At 44.7% G+C, this 20,806-nt stretch overlaps 1 protein-coding gene across 17 annotated transcripts in view; it reads right to left on the bottom strand.

Annotated features, from left to right (window-relative positions):
- BCLAF3 (BCLAF1 and THRAP3 family member 3) overlaps positions 1-582 on the bottom strand; it is a 57,648-nt gene extending 57,066 nt beyond the window's left edge. For 8 of the 17 annotated variants that reach the window (XR_009621178.2, XM_034434055.3, XM_034434046.3 and 5 more), the window contains exon 1: positions 158-413. The gene's annotated coding sequence lies outside the window, so the exon portion shown is untranslated. Of the gene's footprint in view, positions 1-157 lie in introns of all 17 variants that reach the window. The other 9 variants (XR_015734504.1, XR_015734505.1, XM_034434063.3 and 6 more) reach the window with 4 other exon arrangements.
- Positions 583-20,806: the final 20,224 nt, after the last annotated feature.

The following is a 20,806-nucleotide window of genomic DNA, read 5'->3' as shown; positions in this document are numbered from 1 at the left end:
CTACAGTAGAAGGGACGCGACACCTTCGCGCAAAGCCATCACCTCCAAAGCCCCCAAGATTGATACGTGTCCCTGATACGTGTCCGGCGCGCTTCTCCTCCGCGGCGAGCCTAAGCGCTGAGGCCCGGTGAAGGGGGCGGCACCCGGAGACGCTCACCTTCCACTTCGCCCCGCCGTTCCAGCCCTCCTCCTCCCGTTCCTGCTCCTTCTGTAGCCGCTGTCTCAGAAACGCTCTCGGAGCGGCCACTCAGTTTGCCCCCGCGCCTGGATTCCGTCCAACTTGAAGCCGCCAGGTTCGAGCCGGGCTAGAGCAGAAGCCCCGCGCTGCAGAGGCCTGAAAATAAAAGCCTGTCCACCAGCCCGCCTGTCTACTCCTCCTCAGACAAACGGGTTGGGCTTAGTGTCCCGGAAGTAAATGAACCGGAAGTAGGGGGTAAAAGAAAGTGGGAATTCGTCGGCTGTCTTGGTGATTCTTCTGCGGATGAGGGTGGCTGTGTGCTTTACTCCTCTTATCCCGCCAACCTCGTGTGAATCCTTTTCTCCATTTTTGGTGCTTGCGGCTTGTATGATCTTCCCTTTTTCAGGAAACTGTACTGATTACTTCCTGGCTGCATTCTCACGAGACACTAAACGCTTATTAGTCAAGCTGGTTGTAGTAGTCAGGTTCACCTACAATCATCACAAACTATTACCGGTTACCGGTGCTGCGACGGGCAAAAGCAGTATTTTCCCCATCTCGAAATGTCCCTTCTGCTCCAAAGGGACCCCTATTCCAATAGTCTTTTCTTTCTTCGTAGGCAAATAGTTGCTATCGCATTCATGATTAGCTGAAGCTGAAACTTCCCTTAAATTTAATAGGCACATTAGACTACATTAAATTAGTGCAATATGCTGGACTAAAATGCAGCTAGTTAACTAGTGGGTAAGTGGTTGTGCGTACATGTGATAAGTAAGCAATCACACAAATTTAACTTGTAAACTAGAGCAGAGGTTCTCAATCCTTTTTCATTAATCCCCTTTAAATAGCTTTTGTGGCCACGGACCCTCAAGACTTAATTCAATATTTAAATCATAACATTTCATCAAGTCTTTGTGGACCATTGACTGAGAACCACTGGTGTAGAGAATACCACTGGTACCAATTATAGAGTTTATTTTGAACCCCCCTATTAGAAAACACCCCCCCCCAAATGCTTCCCTAAGAAATGAGAAGAAATCCCATGGGAAAATACTTCTATCTTTCCCCTTTAAACTGCTAATTAACAAGTGGGATATACTTTGTTGCCAGCAAACCAATCCACACCTAAGGGGCATGGGAATTTAACACTTGCCCAGTATTTTTACTCCCCCAAAGACAACAACAAAGATCATATACCTAAACCAGAAATATCAGCTCTGATAAGAGATATCAAAATATTTGTTCTAAATTCCCTCAGCCATAAAAGCATATTGTCAACTTGCTGTTTTGTCCCCGTCTCACACATGCACACAAACAGTCAGCCAGGAGTTAAAATAAACTTGCAGACAACAATTTCCTTCGATAACAGAATTGGCAGCAACTCAGTAGCTGCTTGCCAAAAACTTTACTCACAGAGGAAGGTGTTCCTCCTCTGTCAGATAAACCAAAATAAATTCACAAAGCCAAAGAATTGTCAAGTCCAGTCCATAATAAATCCAAGGAAGGCAGATAACAAAGTTCCAGAGACACAGTATGACTTGCTAGCTGTTCAGTTTTGTCCGTCACAAAGCCTGAATGGCCACCACACCCCTTTTATCCCCTGTAGGGTGTGGTCCAGTGACTCAGCTTAATCTCTGGCACGCCTCCTCTGCTGTGTGCGCTTGTCTTTCCGACGCTGGCGAGGATCCAGCCAAGACATCTCCGTCGCTGTCCAACTGTAGCTGTTCGGAGATGCCTGGCTCCTGGCCTATCTCTTCTCCTTCGGGAGACACCTGAGGCATTGCCAGAGAGGAGGGTCCTGGAGAGGGAGGCCTTGCCAACTCCTCCTTCACTTTCGGAGTCTTCTCCCCCGGATAAGATGGGCTTGGGGGTCGGAGTCACAACACTCGCAAAGCATCCCTTTTTTATTTCCATTTTTATTATTAAATTACATCCAAAGGGTTCAGAAATCCTGTAAAAATCTTACTGATTGGTCACTCTGTGGTCAGCTGCCCCCAAAGCAAACTTTGTATTGTTTTTGGACCAAATAAAGAGAGAGGCCTCCTTTTCAAACAGCCAGCCTCCAGTCTTGATTTTAGGAAATCAGGGAAATTCTCCCAACATAATAGTGAAAAGATAAACTGTAAACACTGCAGCAACTAATATTAAAATAGATCAGGGGTGTCAAACTCAATTTCATTGAGGGCCGGATCAGCATTGTGGTTGTCCTGGCGGAGGTGGCAGAGCGGTGTGGGCAGGGTGGTTGCAACCGACTGGGTGTGGCCCGGGGGCCTTGAGTTTGACACCACTGATCGCAAAAGGCGATCCACATCCAAAGTGCTATGGCTACCTTGCAAAAAATGACAATTATTTTAGCTTTAGTGATCGGTTTGGTAACTTCCTAGAGACCTTGTGTGGCACAGGTGTAGGTCATAAAGGTCGAGGAGCAGGTGCCCTCTGATAGGAGGAGAAGGGAGGCCTTCATCCCTGCAGGCTAAATGGTCAATTACTATCACTTATCAGAGGGAAGATGCCTTCCTAGAGAGAAGCTGCCCTTCAGTGGGGCTCCTGGACTCTGGGGAAGCTTCCCTCCTTTTGTAACCTCCTCTCAGAGGGCTGAGTGAAAGTAAGAGTTTGGGTTAGATTTAGGGTGGAATGAGGGACATGCTGAAGGGGAGGGGAAGGGGCAGGGAGGGGAGGGGGAGGGGAGAAAGAGAAGGTAAAAAGGGGATAGGGAGGGGAGGCAAGGCGAGGGGAAAGGAAGATGGGGAAGGGGAGAAGAGTTTTTTTTAAAAAAAAATGCCTTTACGGAAAAGATCAGGCTTCCAAAAGCTGCTCTTTCCCAATTTTAGGGGCCTGAATAAGAATGTCTGATCTCCAAATGGGCATGAACTTTCTGTGCCCCACAAACTAGCCCCCCTTTGAGGCTTCCGGGTGGCTCCCTCTCGGCCTCCCCTACCTCCCACAAACGTTGCAGGGAAAACCTGGCAGTCGGAGGAGTCTGGAGCCTAGGGCGAAGTGAGTGAAATGCCCATCAGCCAGTCCCGCTGCCCTGCGCGAATCCCTTCGCCACTGCCCCTCCTCACCCCCACCCATCTGGGCAGCTCCTTCACCAGCCCTTGCAGCTCCAAAAGCAGCTGGTAGTGTCCCGCCTGCTGCCACGCTAGACAGTCTCAGTCCAAGCCACCTCCTCTGCGCGGGATCTCGGCCACCTTGCCCACCGGGAAGGTGAAGGCAGCCCTGAAGCTTCATGGACAGCGTGGCTGGGAGTGGGGTGCAGGTGGGGTGGTGGCAGTGCACAGCGACAGCTTCTTGAAGACCCCCCCCCCCGGTGCTGCTATCTCTTCTCTTAGCTGCTGCCCCTCCAGAGCCCGGGAAGAGGGCAGCCGGGGTCTTCTCTGGTGAATTCCAGCTTGCATTTTGACTGATGCGACCTAAACCTGTATTTCGCAACAACATCTTGTTTGTTGCTGGCTCGGATTCCATTATGATTGCTTACAAAATCACGTCCCCCCTCCCCCTAGCCTGGACAGTCCCTCCTGTTTGATGAGTGCTCGGAAGAGTTGCATGTGAGCCTCCATTCTCGCGCTCCCTAGCCTGCTCCGTGCCCACTGCAGCTGCAGCCTCGGAGCTCCCTGGTGGCTTCCCCCTCCTCGACACCCACACCGCGCCAGCCCTGGGTGGTTGACATGCTCCTCTGGCTGCTGCCCCACGATTCTCACGCTCCGCTGTTTGCACTCAGCAGCAGCGGCTGCTCCAGCTGCAGCCTCTGGGCTGCCCAGCAGCCGCAGCGCACACCACCTCACTCTCTCCCCAAGCAGGGGGCTGCCGAGCAGGGGGCTGCAGTGGCGACCAAGGGACAAGCAACAGATGAAGCAACGTTGGCCTACCGCCTCCTGTGTGCACGTCAGGATTGGATGGGCCGGGCCTGTGCACACATGCGCCTGTCGCCTCCTACGTGCCCGCCAGACTAGCATGGACGTGAGGGCCGGATCTAACCATTTCGCAGGACTTCAGTTTGACACCCCTGAAATAGATGTTTAATTGATTTTTTCAGTATTATCCTATTTTTCACTAATATCCTATTAATGAAAAGAATACTGTCTGCTGCCACCTTATGCTTGCTTATGCTTTGGTGACCCATGAACTGTGGGGAGGGGAAATGAATAGGGGAATGCTTGGGGAAATGAAAATATCTCCTCAAGACGCTGCCTCAAGGTCACCCAGCTGGAAGAAGGAGGGATAGAGAAGAATAACATTCACAAATTCTTCCAAAATCACTACATAAGAAACTCACTATTATCTGTATGGGAAATTAAAAGCTAAGGTATGTTTGAGAATCCCAGAAAGGCTTTCAACAATGGAAGCGTGCACATATCCAAATCTGGTGAAGTTTGAAAAAATTATGACATATAAAGACATTTTGGACACTGAAGGGAAATTAAAATTAAGGAAGAGCTTGAAGACCAGGTTATTAAACTATCAGATTATCTAAGATGGCACCTCCAAAGGCTGCCTTGGTGAAATGCTCTCTTATGGTTTCTTTATTTTTAATTATTCTCTGTGACTCACTACGGATTTCTCATGAGACCATCTGCTAAACATTAAGCAACGTTTCTTTAAGGAGCAGCTTTCTGTGATCTCAGGCCTCCCCCTCTTTACAAATGCTGAGGAGATTCTAACACAGGAAGAAGCAATTTCCCCAGAGCCATGGATTACCAAAAAAACCAAACGGAAGAAGCGAAGAAAGAGAGGTAAAAGGGCGGGGATTTTAAACAAATTAAGGAATAGGAGAAATAAAACTCCTCTGCCTTCAATTTTCCTAACCAACGTATGTTCACTTGCTAATAAGATGGATGAAATATTCCTTATAGCAGCCTGCATATCCCAGGGTTTCAGATTCAACGATCAGACAGAATTGCAGAAACATCTGGTAAAAAGAAGGGAGGAGGCTTATGCTTATATGTCAACAGCTGGTCTCAGGATATAAGTATAATATATAAATTCTGTAACGAAAAACTAGAGACATTAATTATCAAGTGCAAACCATACTACTCACCTCGTGAATTTTCCTCATTTCTTCTAATTGCTGTTTATGTCAAACCACAAGGCTATGTAAACAAGGCATTATGAACTCTAGCTGACCAAATTATGGAGGTTGAAGCCAAATACCCTGATTCACTGCCCATTATTTTGGGAGATCTAAACAAGGCAAACTTAAGGAAAGAGCTACCAAAATACTTTCAGCATGTCAATTGTCCCACTAGAGGCAAGAATACTTTAGACAGTTGCTACACAATACTAAAAGATGCTTATCGGTCCTTACCATGAGCAGCTGTGGGACACTGATCATTGCATGATTCACCTTGTACCTGCTTACAGGCAAAGACTTAAAACCACAAAACCAACAATTAAATCAGTGAAGACCTGGACAGAAGAGGCAAAGTTAAAGCTACAGGCCTGCCTTGACTGCACTGATTGGAATGTTTTTGAAAGTACCTCTGCAGACTTAGATGAACTCACAGATACTGTAACATCATATGTCAGCTTCTGTGAAGACCTATGTGTACCCACCAGGAACTTGCAAATATACAGTAACAACAAACCTTGGTTCCCAGCTAAACTTAAGCAGCTACGTTGTTCCAAAGAGGAATCCTACAGAAAAGGTGATAAAATGCTGTACAATCAGGCCAGAAATGTATTAACAAGGGAGACCAGAGCAGCAAAAAGAAGCTACTCTGAAAAGCTAAGGAATCAGTTCTCAACAAATGAACCAGCAAACTTGTGGAAAACTCTTAAAAATATCACCGGCTATGGCAAACCTCCTTTCCAGGCTGAAAGAAATCAGCAACTGGCAGATGACCTGAATGTGTTTTACTGCAGGTTTGAAAGGAAACTAAAGCCACCTATCTCTACAACCCCCATCTTAGGCATACCAACAACAGCCAAGCTTCCTACGACTGATCCCATCCCATTGGGTTCACAACCCCTAGTGATCACAGAAAAGGAAGTGCAAGATCTATTTCAAAGACAAAAGCCAGGAAAAGCTCCAGGCCCAGGCAAGATACCCCATCTTCACTCATATCTTCAATAAATCACTAGAGATATGCTATGTTCCTTCTTGCTTCAAACACTCTACTATCATCTCCGTGCCGAAGAAGCCCACCATCAAGGAATTGAATGACTACAGACCAGTTGCTCTAACATGAAAACTTTTGAAAGGCTAGTGCTGTCCCACTTGAAAACCATCACGGATCTGCTGTTAGACCCCTTATAATTTGCATACTGAACAAATAGATCGACAGATTATTCTGTTAATATGGTTTCTGCACTACATCCTACAATATCTTGAATCTCCAAAGACCTACGCAAGGGTCCTCTTTGTAGACTTTAGTTCAGATTCAATACCATCATTCCGGACACACTTCTAACTAAGCTAAACCAGCTACAGGTACCTGAACACACTTGCAAGTGGATCACAAGCTTCCTAGCAAACAGGAAGCAGCAGGTGAAGCTAAGCAGAATCGCATCAGATACCTGTACAATTAGCATGCCCCCCCCAAGGCTGTGTGCTCTCCCCACTTCTCTCTGTATACCAATGACTGCATCTCTAATGATCCATCTGTTAAACTACTGAAGTTCACAGATGACACAACAATGATTGGTCTCATTCAAGACAATGATGAATCCACATACAGACGGGAGGTTGAACAACTAGCCTCATGGTGTGACTGGAACAATCTGGAACTGAACACACTCAAAACCCTAGAAATGGTGGTAGATTTTAGGAGAAACCCTTCCATACTTCCACCTCTCACAATACTAGACAACACAGTATCAACAGTAGAGATCTTCAATTTCTAGTTTCTACCATATCGCAAGATCTAAAATGGACAGCTAAGATCAAAAACGTCATCAAAAAAGCACAACAAAGGACTTCCGGTGGCACCGCAGGCGTCGGCGGCAGCTCCTTTGGGAGCGCTAACCCCCGCGATCTCGTAAAGCCGCTAGAGCAGCGAAAATCAGCTGTTTTAGTGGCTCGGAACTTTCCCCTCGGGAGAAGAGGGGAAGGTGAGCAGGCAGGTGTGGATAGAGCTCCCCAAGACCCCCAGGATTAATCCTGGGGTGCGGAGGGTGAGAGTTCCCCAAGCACCTGAGGAAGCTCCGGATCCGGGACGTTTCTATTCTAAACAGAACAAGGCGCCGCGACCACCCCTGCGAACTAAATGATTTTACATCGATTGGACTTTAAAGCAGGCAGAGCAAAGACAGGAGAAATCACAACTGCAAGTACTAAACTTTAACTCTAATAAATTATTACTTCCTTCGGAGCCTGAGATGGGAGAAAGCTTAAAAAAGATGGTGCTGAGTTGCTTAAGGGCATGAAAATGAAAGCTAAAAGAGAAAGTGCTTGTTAACACGCATTAATGCTCGTTAATGCTGTCAGTACCTTTTAAAAGACTTTGGTGGGGAATTTTGAGGATTGGAAATTAAAGAATACAATATTGATTTATCAATAAGCCATAATAATTATTAAGGACTAAGATTAAGAAGACCTGTTGGCTCTGCTGAGTGGCTGGTGGGAAAGTGCAGTTTGGAGATGGCTGCGAAGCAAATAAAAACTGTTGTGACTAAAAGTGCAGGGACTTCTCCAGCTCAAACATCAAAAATGCAGTCTTTGTTAGCCCCACCAGATGCACAAACACTGACACTAGAAGTTCTTCAGGGAGCTTTAAAGAAACTGTCTACTGATTTGGAAGAAAAAATCACACTCCGTTTTGAGGAAAAAATTAAAGAAGTGTCTGAGGAACTGCTTGAAATCAAAGAAACAATTCAAACCCAAAATGATGTAATAAGAGAAGATATTGTTGAAGCATTTAAGGGACTGGTGGGTCATGTTACATCTTTGGAAGAAAGGGTGGATGAAATTGATCAGTTTAATTTGAATGTGGAAGCTAAATTGGGAGAGGCTCAAAATAAGATGGAAAAGGCGGAAGCAGAACTCATAATGACACAATACAGAGCGATGGAATGGGCAGTGAGGGTCAGAGGCTTGAAAGAAAATAACCAGGAAAATCTCAGAGAGATTTTTGCAGAAGCCCTTGCTCAGTTTACTGGAGAATCTAAAGCAGAGTGTGACTGGCAAATAGACAAAATTTATCACGTTAATTCATGGATTGCCAGACAGAGACAATTACCAAGAGATATTGTGATCTACTTTGTTACAAGGAGAACAAGAAATGGAGTCTTACAAGTTTCTTATAAAAAGAAACTTCAAGTGGCAGGACAGGAGGTTTCAGTAATGAAGAAAATTCCCCCCAAAATGCTGAGATCTCGAAAGGACTATGCATTTTTAGTTGATGAATTTAGAAGGCGTCAGTTGCAGTACAGATGGGAAGCTCCAGCCGGATTAGTGGTGAATTATTTGGGTGAGAGACATCGTCTCAACTCAGTTTGGAAGGCAAGAGACTTTTATACTACCATACTAAAGGCTGGGAACCCACCATCTCCAGAAGCCAGAAGAAGGAAAGAACCAGGAGAGCCCAGAAAGGGGGAAAAGGAAATTATGCAGGCACAAACTCAAGGAGGTGTTTTGACTACTCAACAAGCATTATTGCAACTTTCAGAGGATGTTCAAATTTTGGATTTATTTGAAAAAATGGAAGACCCCAAGGATCAAAGACAAACTCGAGCAGCAACTAGACATAAAGAACAAGAATTAAAGAAGCAACAAAGTCAGATAATAACCCAAGAAATTGCAATTACAAATATGGAAGCTGTGGGAGGAGCTAGACCGAAGAGGAAATTTCAGGAGGACTTTCAGTCGGTGCTCCATAAACTTTCAGGGGTCAAGGATGGCAAATAAATTTTTGACCTGGAATGTTAATGGCTTAAACTCACCACAAAAGAGGAAGAAAATATTTCACTATTTGAAACAGTTTAAAAATGATGTAATTTGTTTGCAAGAAACACATATTAGAACAAGTGATCAGAAATACCTAATAAATGGAGACTTCCGGTCGGCATCGCAGGCTTCGTGGATGGTCTTTTTAGACCACCAGCCCTGTGTCTTCGTAAAAGCCGCTTTGACAGCGCAAACCAGCTGTCTTGCGGCTGAAAAACCTCCCCTTCAGGAAAAGAAGGAGAGGAGAGCCGGTGGGCGAGAGTAGAGCTCCCCGAAAGCCCTCTGGAATATTTCCAGAGGCTTGGAGGGTGAGAGCTCCCCAGCCAGCCCACCAAGAAGCTCCGAAGCCGGGACGACTCTGCGAAAGCAGAGCGAGAAGCCACGATCCGATCCTGCTGTCAAAAGTGAGTCTGAGTGATTACAAGTGCAGGCAGAGTGGAAACAGGAGAACAAGCCTTAATAAGTACAGAGCTTAACTCCGGAGTTACTTTGTTTTACTGAATTTCATTGAGCTGGAGGCTGAAGATAGTGTCTTTGTTATGGTTTTGAAAGTGAAAGCCAGAAACGAAAGTGCTTATTGAGAACTTTGCCCTGGGAGAGTGGATTAGCTGCTTATTAACTGCTGGGAAGTGAGAGCTTGTGGAGAAAAAAAAAAACTACCCTGCCTGATAAATTTGAGACTATAAATTACAAACATTTTAAAGTTGTTTAAGGGACTTTGTGGCTTTGGGGAAAAAAAAGGGGGGGGAGGATCTTTTTAAAAGGGGAAAAAAATGGCTTCTAAACAAGTGAAACCAGGAGTTGTTAAGGTTCTCCAGTTGTGTCAGTGGTGACACAGAAAGCACAACTTCCAGCTGATTCACAGAGTCAGGAGGCTGCACTTAATGATTTTAAGGAATTTATGAAAGAAGCCATGAATAATCAAGTAACAGCAATGAAAGAAGCTATGAATAATCAAGCCACAGCAATGAATAATTTAACACTAGAAAACACAACAGTTTGTCAGGAGGTGAGCAACAGCTGTAAGGAGCTCTCCCAAAAGCAAATTAGGTTTTTCTTTTTTAACGTTTTTAAAGTATTTTTATATTTTTAATTCATTTTTAACCTATTTTTAATTTATACTGGACTTTTATAAAGCACATATAGTGTGGCTACTGTTTGTTTTAGACATATTTTAACAGTACTACAACCTGCATTCCTGGCTTAGGCTACTCCTGTGACTTCTCCTTGCAAGGCCTGAAATTCGGATTACCGGACTTGTTGACAAACCTCAGTGGAGGCCCCTAACCTCAGAGGGGATTTTGAGCTGTTTGTTTTTGGAACGAGTACAGTAAGGAACTGGCTGGCTGCAGACGCTCCCGGTAGGCCTGCTTTTAATGAAACTCTATCAGCTTTTTAGTCTCTTTCTCCCACATATTTCCCCTGTGAAATAATTTAAACAATTTAAACAATTCTGAAAATAGATGATAGCAAAGAAGTGGGAGTAAAAGACAAGTTTGGAAAGGAGATTGGTTTTTACCTCTGTGGTGCCTCAGCTGAGACAATCATTAAGGCCTACCTTAACTACGATTGCCGAGGGAGGATAAATTGTTGCGATATTTAATTTCGCTGGGAGATACTGGATCAACTATCTACCAGAATGGTAAAGAAAAGTAAGAGGCAGAGAGCTTACTCTCTCTCCCCAAAATCTATGACAGAACTTAATTACTCCAAGCCTCTTAAACAGCTTAAATTTGATGACTTTATGGAGAGGTGTAATCCAGAACCCCAATCTGAACTTTGAACTTTGTCTCTGTCGACTGTATCATTGGGAGAGGGAGATACAGAAAGGGAGCTTTCTTCCCGGATTTCAGATTTAAACTCGCCTGCTAGAATGGGTGACTTTTCAAGCTTTATCCCCTCTCCTACTTCTAGCTGTTTAAAAGAAGTTCCAACATATTCAGACCTCAGAGAGATGGTCTGTACTCAGAGTATGTTAACTGCGCACACAGTAGATTCAATATATGACTTACTGACATCGATCAAAAGAGACATCGAGAGGATCTTCCAATTCTTAAATGGCCCTCACTCTGCAGCTAAGGAGGGTGAGATTGCACACCGTCCTGACGCGCGGAGAGAGTGGAAGGGTTTAAGACCTCAACCCAAACAACAAAGCATTGCAAGTACTGATGCTAACCCTCATCAAGGAAGAAGGTTGTTAAAGAAACAAATTGCTTTAAGGATAAGGAAAATCCCATGCAATAAAGGACGATGGACTTCAAAAGAAAGGGTAATCCTCTCACTTGCACAGCTATTGAAATCTGATCCTTTATTAATAGATCTACTCAGATATGAAAAACTTCCCCAGCATAGCAATTGTGTTCGACTAATACTGCATTTTGACAGCAATACTATTCCAAATGCTGTAATGAAAAGAAAAGGATCCCTGCTCAGATTTGAAGTCATTCCTACAAGAGTCTTCTCGAGTGGGCCTATTAAACCGCTTTTACAAGGACTTAACCAAACATCAAAAATGGTACCTAGGAACCACTCTGCTACCTCCAGGGTCTTTCCTCTAGAATCCGGAGAAGCTATGGAGGCAGGCCAGACCAGGGAGGTCCCACATATGAAGGCAAGCACCGACAAGCCAGAGGATGTTTTTTTTTTTATTAAAAAGTTTTATAAGAAATACAAACAATTTTCTCCCCCCCAACCTTCCCCTTCCCCACATAAATTATACATTTTCTTATACATAAGAAATCCTCCATATATATGTTTCCCTTAAAGAAAGCATTAAAATAAAACATTTTAATTATATTCGGAGTTGCTCTTCTCCTTCTTCCCTCATTCCACAACAAACCTTCTTCTCCTCCTCCTTTCTTTCTCGTCCCTCCCTCCTCTTCCCTCCTACCTCTTCTCCCACCTCATCCTACTTCCTTTCCCTTTCCCCCACTTCTCTCTTCTTTTCCCCCTTCTCGCCTTCACTCCTACTCCTGTCCCCTTCCCTTCCCTTCCTCCTCTCCTTTCTTTCATTCCTCTCCCTCCCTCTCCTCTTCCTACCCCCTCCTCCTCTCTCCTTTCTAACTTCTTTGCTGTGGAATATTTTCCTCCTTTAGTATCTGAGCAACTCCTATATTCTAGAATACACTTTCTTCAGCTAAAACATTTCTCTATTCATCACTTTTCCCCCCCCTTATTCCCCCTCCCCACCCCACCCCTGACTTCCCAGAGCAAAAACAGGGTATAGCATCTAACAAACATATGCTAAAATAAACTAACAAATTATAAAGTTCAAAGCTCCCACATGTTCTTTAACTCCCTTTGCTCCAATTCAACAACCTCCCTTTTATAAATTCTCAATACCAATTAAATTAAATTCATTCTTCCTACTTATATAGAAAAAAAAACAAACCTTTTTCTTAATGCATAATCCGATACTTTAGCAGTCTTACAAACAATAAAAATCATGAATAAATTCCATTTCTATACCAGAAAAAAAAATTTTCATCTTAAAATCTTGCACATTTTATCTCATATATCTTTTAAAATAATATAGTCTAATGTTAAGCATTTTAAAAATCTCTTAATACCTTTAAAACACTTATTTACCAAATATAAATTTCAGAATCTATAGGAGGGTATCTTTCAATTTTTCAATTAACCGTCTTAATACCTCTAACTTTTTTTAAAAAAACAACCCTTAACTATCCAAAACTAATTATCAGTTTAACATTAATCCTCTTCGCTTCAAAGGGTTAGACATCCTAAAAGCTTATACAATTTATCTCATATATCTTGTAGAATAATATAACCTTATGTTAAACATTTTAAAAATCTTTTAATACCATTAAAACACATATTTGCCCGTTGCCAATTTCAAAATCCACAGGAGAATATCTTTCTTAATCTTCTGTTCTTCACTTCTTTTTATATTTTTTCCAATCCTTTTTTTTATAAATTCTTTCAACAATCCCCCCAGTTTTATTTTGAAAACTTTTAAAATAGTGATTTGAGGTTGATGTTTCTGAAATACTCGCTCTCTTCTTGAAGTCAGATTTTCTAACTTAAAATCCTCATCTCGTCTCTTCTGGTTTGTATAATCATTCAATCCATTTCTTTGTCCATATAGCCAAAATTTGTTACCATAAAGATTGTCAGCTTGCAATAAAGAAACCATTTGTTGCTTTTCTGTCATTGAAATGGAAACGTCCACCAAAACCTTTGTTTCAGCTGTACCAGCCAATCTCTTAATCCTGTCCATTTCCTGATCTTCCAAAAACAAATTCTTCTGAATAATTTCCTGCTTATAATTTCCCAAGCTATTTTTTGAAAAAGCCCTTTCGATTGTATTCAGCAGGGCTGAGGTAAAAAAGTCTAGAAGTTCTTGAAAAGCCTGGACAGTCACGGCTTGGGAATTTGCTGATTCACCAGCCCTGTTGTCAGCCATATTTCAGCTACTTTGTATTTATCCAGCTATCAGGACAACAATTCAACTTTTTTCCACACAGTATAAAGACCAGATTTTAGTTAAAATCAGAACCAAATTCTTTTCCTCAATACCAAATTCTTTTCCTGGCTGCTTCCATTTAAAACTTTCTCTTAGGGTGTAATCCAGTAGCTGTAAAGTGTTAACAAGCCTTAATGAGCGCTTCCCCTGGTAGTTTCTTCCTCCCGCCCTCAGGCGCCATTTTCTGCATATTAAAGTGGAGTTAAAGTGTTACTTGCAAATTTCCTTTTGTTTTCTCCTGATTTGCTCCATCTGCAATCGAAGTAAAGATGTTAAAAATCCCCCCTGTTGATTTTCTGCAGATTCTGGTCGCAGCTTCTAGCTCCGCTTCAGCGGAGTCGTTTCTGGTCCGGAGTGGCTTGACAGGCTTCAATAGGGAGCCCACACCCTTTGCGCCCCAGGATTTCTCCTAGCGCACTTGGGGGGGCTCTACCCCTGCCTGTCGACTCTTCTCTCTCCCCTTTGCCCGGGGAGAGGGTTCCAAGCCTCCAGACAGCAGTTTTTCGGCTGTTCTGAGGCTTTTACGGAACCAGAGAACGGGCGCTCAAAAAAGAGCGTCTTCAAAGCTGCAGAGCCAGGCAGGAAGTCAAGCCAGAGGATGTTATAATCAGTGAATTTGTCTCCTTGTCTCCAAAGGAGCAAAGGTCGATGTTAATTGAATTTGACTTATTAAGATCTTCGCTAGCAGAAGCCTGCAGTTCAATGAGAAGGCTATCCAAGTTGGAAGAACGGGGAAAGCATGCTCAGACAAGGCCTAAAGTTGTTAAATCCGTCCAGCGGGATAGAAGGGAAGGCAAAAGACTTTTCAAAGAAACAAAGACCATGAATGTAGCGGCAGAAGTTCACCCTCCCCGAACTGTGCAACTGCCCTCACCTGTCTCATCTTCCTTAAGAATGGGGGAGGCACTTCCGCAACAATCAGAGGCCACTTTTGACTCCTTTGGCACTCCAGAGAAGGCAGTGGTAGTAATTCTGGACCCCTCCACCAGAAGGGTGGAGGAAGAGACACAAGGAGTAGTGCCTCGGGCTGATTGACTAGACAACAAATGGCCAATAACTAGGGTATCTTATATCCCTAGCCTTTCCCTCCTGTCCTGGAATATAGCAGGCTGGAAAGGCATTGCAAACCAGACGGATTTTATAAAACTGATTTCAACACATCATCTCATCCTCCTTCAAGAAACCTGGCTGACTACTAATGATCCACAGATCAGCTTACCGGGCTTTGCCTCATGGCATAAACCGGCAGGCAAAGTCAATTTAAGAGGGAGGTCAATTGGGGGCTTAACCACGATGGTCAAAAGGGATACAGGATGGAAGGGTGAGGAAATTTCTTTAGACCCTCAATTCCAATATATTCTGCCTATTAGATTTTCGTTCAGGGGGATGGACTTAATCTTAATTAATGTATATATCGCTCCTTTTTCATTCCACCTTCTAGGAAGGGATTTGTGGGATGAATTAGATTCAGTATTAGCTACCTTAAAGGGACGCTTTCCCCAAGCAAAAATTATATTAGCTGGAGATACTAATGCAAGACTAGGCCCCTCAATGAAGAGCTATGCTAACCGAGGCCTGGTACCAACTGGATACTTTTATAATGAGTTCACCTGGTCCTCAATGGACAAGAGGACCAATAAATATGCCCAGAGGTTAATTTCCCTGCTGTTTATGAATGATATGCAAGTACTTAGTGGCTTGAGTGAGGGGTACATATATCCCTATACTTTCTCGTCCAACAAAATATCAACCTCTATCGATTATATCTGCACTTCCTCTAGTTTAGTACACCATTTTTCAGATGTAAGAGCTATATTTAGAGAGGAAAGTGACCACTTTCCCATCACGGCTCTAGTTTCACTCTCTTCAGAAGTTAGGCCTCATTCAAGAGAGGAAATTGACACCTTAGTAAACGCCCGGGTTTATAACTACAAAAGGTTATATTGGCACAGACTTGATGTCAAATCTGTGACCACTTATTTGGGCTCAGACAAAGCCAGACACCTAGCAAGGGAAATCTCCCAATCTAAGCCCGGAGACAACACCCCAATGCCAGTTTATATAGAGCTAACTTCTACTCTTAAGAACTTAATGATCCAGAATGATAGAAAAGTAGATGGGATCTCTAGAAAGTGGTTTGATGACGATTGCCATAGCTTGAGGTCAAATCTAAGAGCCGCAGTTAGGAAAGTTAACCGATCCAGACAGGATGGTGATTATTCAAATATGGTTCAACTCAGGAGAGCATACAAATCCCTCCTGAAAAACAAGAAAAGTAGCTATAATACCAGGATGTGGAAAGAGGTAGAAATGGCAGCGAAATCCCAATTCCCTACGATCTTTTGGCATAAAATAGCCGGTATATTAAAACAACGTTCCCCATTTATGGACACTGATATATCAGCAGTAAAATGGGAGAAGCACTATCTTGCTTTATTTGATGGTAATAATACAACAAATGTCTTGCAACTGGATAATCTCCAGCAGGAATTAAGGAAATGTCCGGAATGGACACCAGTTACCTCTACCGAAGTTAAACATATAATTCAATCCTTAAAGGCCGGGAAGGCCCCTAGAGAGGACTTGCTGCCTCCTGAACTCTTTAGGTCCAACATTGACTTTTGGGTACCGGTGCTGGTAGCACTGTTTACTTATATCGATAAAGTAGGGATAATCCTTGAAGGGTGGAGGTTAGCTATAGTTTTTCCAATTTTCAAGAAAGGTGACAGAGCCGCCCCATCCAACCGACCTATCAGTCTTCTTAATATAATTTCAAAAATGTACACGAAACATCTGCTAAATAAAATAGAGGACTGGTGCTTGGATAAGGAAATTCTGGCAAATGAGCAGGCAGGTTTTAGATCAGGTAGGTCTACCATTGATAATTGTTTTGTCCTTTACCACTTAATTAATAAATACAAGACCCAGGGGAAAAAGCTGTATACCGCCTTTATTGACCTTACCGCTGCTTTTGATTCTATAGATAGGAACTATCTGTGGAGGAAACTACAAGTCATAGGGATGGACCCCAGACTTATTTTGTTGATCAGGACTCTCTATACTAATACGGCAATTAGAGTCAGATATGCAGCAAATGGGGCCTCAACAAACAGCATACCGACAACTAGAGGAGTGAGGCAGGGCTGCCTGCTGGGCCCTACTCTTTTTAACCTTTATATAAATGATATCCCAGCGCAGCTGGAAGATCTTCTGATGCACAGCCCCCAAATAGGCTCTAGATTTATTAATGTATTAATGTACGCCAATGACTTAGTGCTGTTTTCTAGAACCCAAATAGGAATGAGGAGACTTCTTGACAAGCTCACACGTTATTGTACCACAAACCACTTGACTATAAATGTAGCTAAATCAAAAGTTTTAGTCTTTGGCAATAAGAATAAAAAGCACAATTGGCAGATTAATGACACAAAGATTGAGCAAGTTACCCAATATACTTATCTTGGAATTATAATAATAATAAATTTATTTACGGTCACAGACCAAAATGCAAGCATAGCTACAGAAAAACATAGGAAAAAGAACATCATGAACAGCCGGCCACTGGAAGCCCCGGCTGAGAGGGACCACAGCGCTCTCCTCTAATGGTTACGGCTCTTAGAAAAAATTTTGAGACCTGAGAGGTAGTGTATGAGGAGCCATCCCCTAAACAATACAAGGCCAAATCACTATCATTGGGCCCACAGAAATCTGTCCCTAAGAGAGACATCAAATTAGTCCTGGCTACGTTGTACATGGGGCAGTGTAAAAGGACATGCTCCACAGTCTCAACCTCCGCTCTACCACAGGGACATAGCCGCTCGCCCCTTGGAAGCCTCTTGAATCGACCGTCCAGCAATGCTGAAGGCAAGACGTTAAAACGAGCAAGGGAGAAGACTCTTCTATACTTAGGGATGGTTTGAGTATAGAAATATGAGGCCATCCTCAGTCCAAAATTATTAAGTTGGCTGAAGACCAGAGGGGAGCAGGTTTTATTGGCTCTAGCTCTCAGATATTGTAAGTCTATGTCCACAAGCCATTGGATTACCCTACATTGGGCGTCTTTAAGGCCATAGTCTCCCATGGCATCCCCCGAAAAACCTAACAGGTGGAGTTTCTTCGTCAGATCCCTCTCCCATCGGGACGTATAGGGGTCAGCTAACACCAGGGAGAGGTAGCTGCCAGGGGCTGCCAAAAAGAGTGCCCGAAACCACCATTTAAAGGTGTTGATCCACGCCATGCATTCGACTGATCGAATGCCCAGTTCCAGATACATCGGAGCAAAGCCAACACAGGGAGGGAGACCCAAAAGTTTCCTTAAAAAAGCAGCCTGGGTTCTTTCAATACACTCCTTGAAGCCCTGTATCCATATCGGAATTCCATAAAGAGTTTGGGCCAAGGTTTTGGCTTTGTAAATACGCAGAGCAGAAGGAATAAATTGGCCACCTTGGGTATAGAAAAATCTTAAAATCTGCTGATGGCTACAAAAAGCTGAATTCAGCACCTGGGTTCGGTGTCTAGTCCAAGCACCAGTGTTCTGAAAATGTATACCTAAATACTTAAAATGGGAAACCTGCTTAACAGCATTACCCTTAATAGCCCAGTTGTGTAGCTTCCGGGCACTAGAGAACACCAAGACTTTTGATTTGTCGTAGTTAATGGACAAGTGATTCTTAGCACAGTAGGACCCAGATGCAGAGAGAAGCCTTTTCAGGCCAAGCCTCGTCAGTGATAGGAGGACCGCGTCATCAGCATAAAGGAGAAGCGGGATCTTCGTTGTTGACAGCTTTGGGGCATGAGACTCAATACATCCAATATAAGAGGCCAAATCAGATAAAAATAGGTTAAACAAAAGAGGAGCCAGGAGACAGCCCTGCCTTACTCCACTCTTTATCGGGATAGGGTTAGAGAGTTCTCCCTGCAAACTACACCTGCCCTGACTAGAAGTCTGATTATATAGGGATCTAATTAGGAACAACAGACATCTGTCGATGGAGCTTTTGAGCAATTTTGTCCACAAAAATTCCCTTGGGATTGAATCAAGTGCTGCTTTAGATCGATAAAAGCAGTAAAAAGTTTACCACCTGGTATGGTGGCATATTTGTCAACCAGGTGTGCTAGGACAAAGCAGTGGTCCAATGTGGCACAGCCTGCTTTAAACCCAATCTGTTCAGCACCAATAATGTTGGACTCCTCGACCCAGGTGAGGAGTCTGCGTTGGAGATATTTAGCGTACAATTTCCCAATGATGGAGAGCAGACTTATAGGACAATAATCAGCTGGGTTGTTCCTATTTCCTCGTTTAAAAATAGGGACAATAATTGCTTGGTTCCAGGAGGTAGGAATCCTGCCAGAGGTATTGATATGGGTAAAGAGTGTTGCTAAAACCTGGTTGGGCCAAGAGGGGGGGGTCCCTCTTGTTGAAATGTGCCCACCAGGTTTCCGCGCATTCCATCAGCCGAGGTTGCAGGGTAGGGGCGGGGGGGTAGCGGTTATTATTAACGAAGGTCTGAGACCGAGGGAGGCCACTGTTCCTCAGACGGCCGGCTGTGAATCCCTCCTTGTGAAATGGGGCCACGGGGTTCAGATGGGTTTGCTGATCACATACCTGGCTCCCTGCCATGTGGCAGCAGCCCTGCCCGAGCTACTCAGTGTCATCGCCACGGTGGCGGTTGAGACCCCTAGGCTTATGGTCATGGGGGATTTCAACTTGCCGTCCGTTGGTGAGGCATCTGAGGTGGCTCGGGAGTTCATGGCTTCCATGACAGCCATGGACCTGACCCAGTTAATTCATGGCCCTACCCACACGGGGGGAAACACGCTGGATCTGGTTTTTGTCTCTGGACAGTGGTTGAGTGATCTCGAGATAGGGGATATAGTCACCGAGCCCTTGTCATGGTCTGATCACTCTCTCCTTCGTCTCGACCTTCGAACCGCTACACCCCGCCGCAGGGAGGCGGAGCCGGTAAGATGGTTCCGCCCCAGGCGCCTGATGGAACCGGATAGGTTCCAGATGGAGCTTGGGCCATTCCCTGAGGCTCTGGCACACGCCTCGACTGGAGACCTAGTGGCCGCCTGGGATAGGGCGGCCGCTGGAGCTCTGGATCGGGTTGTGCCTTTGCGGCCTCTGACCCGGCGCCGATCTCATTTAGCTCCTTGGTTCACTGAGGAGCTGAGGGAGTTGAAGCGCCGGAAAAGACGCCTAGAGAGTAGTTGGAGGGCCAGTCTTTCTGAATCTGACCGGACACTGGTAAGAGCTCATATTAGGAATTACCTAGTGGCGATAAAAGCAGCGAAATGTAGCTATTTTGCTGCTCTTATTGCGTCATCAGATAATCGCCCGGCCGCCCTGTTTAGGGTGACCCGCTCCCTGCTCCACCAGGAAGCGCGGGAGGACCCCTTGGAGGGTAGAGCCGAGGATTTTGTCCAAGATCTGTATGACAAAATCGCTCAGATTCGGGAAGATCTGGACTCCGACTGGATAGTCTCAGGGGGAGGGACTGGGGCAGGTCTTAAGAATGTTATCTGGGATGAGTTTGATCCTGTGACCCCTGAGGACGTGGAGAGGATTCTGGGTAGACTGAACGCGACCACTTGTTTATTGGACCCGTGTCCCTCCTGGTTAGTGCTGGCTTCTCGGGAGGTGACACGAGGCTGGTTCCAGGGGATTATAAATGCTTCGCTGGGTGAGGGTGTCTTTCCTGCCGCCTTGAAAGAGGCGGTGGTGAGGCCTCTCCTCAAGAAGCTTTCCCTGGACCCGGCAATGTTGGTAAATTATCGTCCGGTCTCCAACCTTTGTTTTGTGGCAAAGGTTGTTGAGAGTGTGGTTGCGCAACAGCTTCCCCAGCACCTGGATGAAACGACGTATCTGGATCCGTTCCAGTCAGGCTTCAGGCCCGGGTACAGCACGGAAACGGCATTGGTCGCGTTGGTTGATGATCTCTGGAGGGCTCGGGACAGGGGGTGCTCCTCTGTCCTGGTCCTGTTAGATCTCTCAGCGGCTTTTGATACCATCGACCATGGTATCATGCTGCACCGGTTGGAAGAGTTAGGGGTGGGAGGCACTGTGTTGCGGTGGTTCTCCTCCTTTCTCTCTGACCGGTCGCAGTCCGTGTTGACAGGGGGACAGAGGTCGACCCCGAGGCCCCTCATATGTGGGGTGCCGCAAGGGTCGGTCCTCTCACCTCTCCTGTTCAACATTTATGTGAAGCCGCTGGGCGAGATCATCCGTGGTTTCGGGGTGGAGTACCATCAGTACGCT

The sequence above is a fragment of the Pantherophis guttatus genome, chromosome 5 (genome assembly GCF_059756535.1).
Source record: "Pantherophis guttatus breed Tessera chromosome 5, ASM5975653v1, whole genome shotgun sequence".
Taxonomy (NCBI): Eukaryota; Metazoa; Chordata; class Lepidosauria; order Squamata; family Colubridae; genus Pantherophis; species Pantherophis guttatus.
The sequence above is the reverse complement of the archived record's forward strand: the minus strand, read 5'-3'. Positions and strand labels throughout refer to the sequence as shown.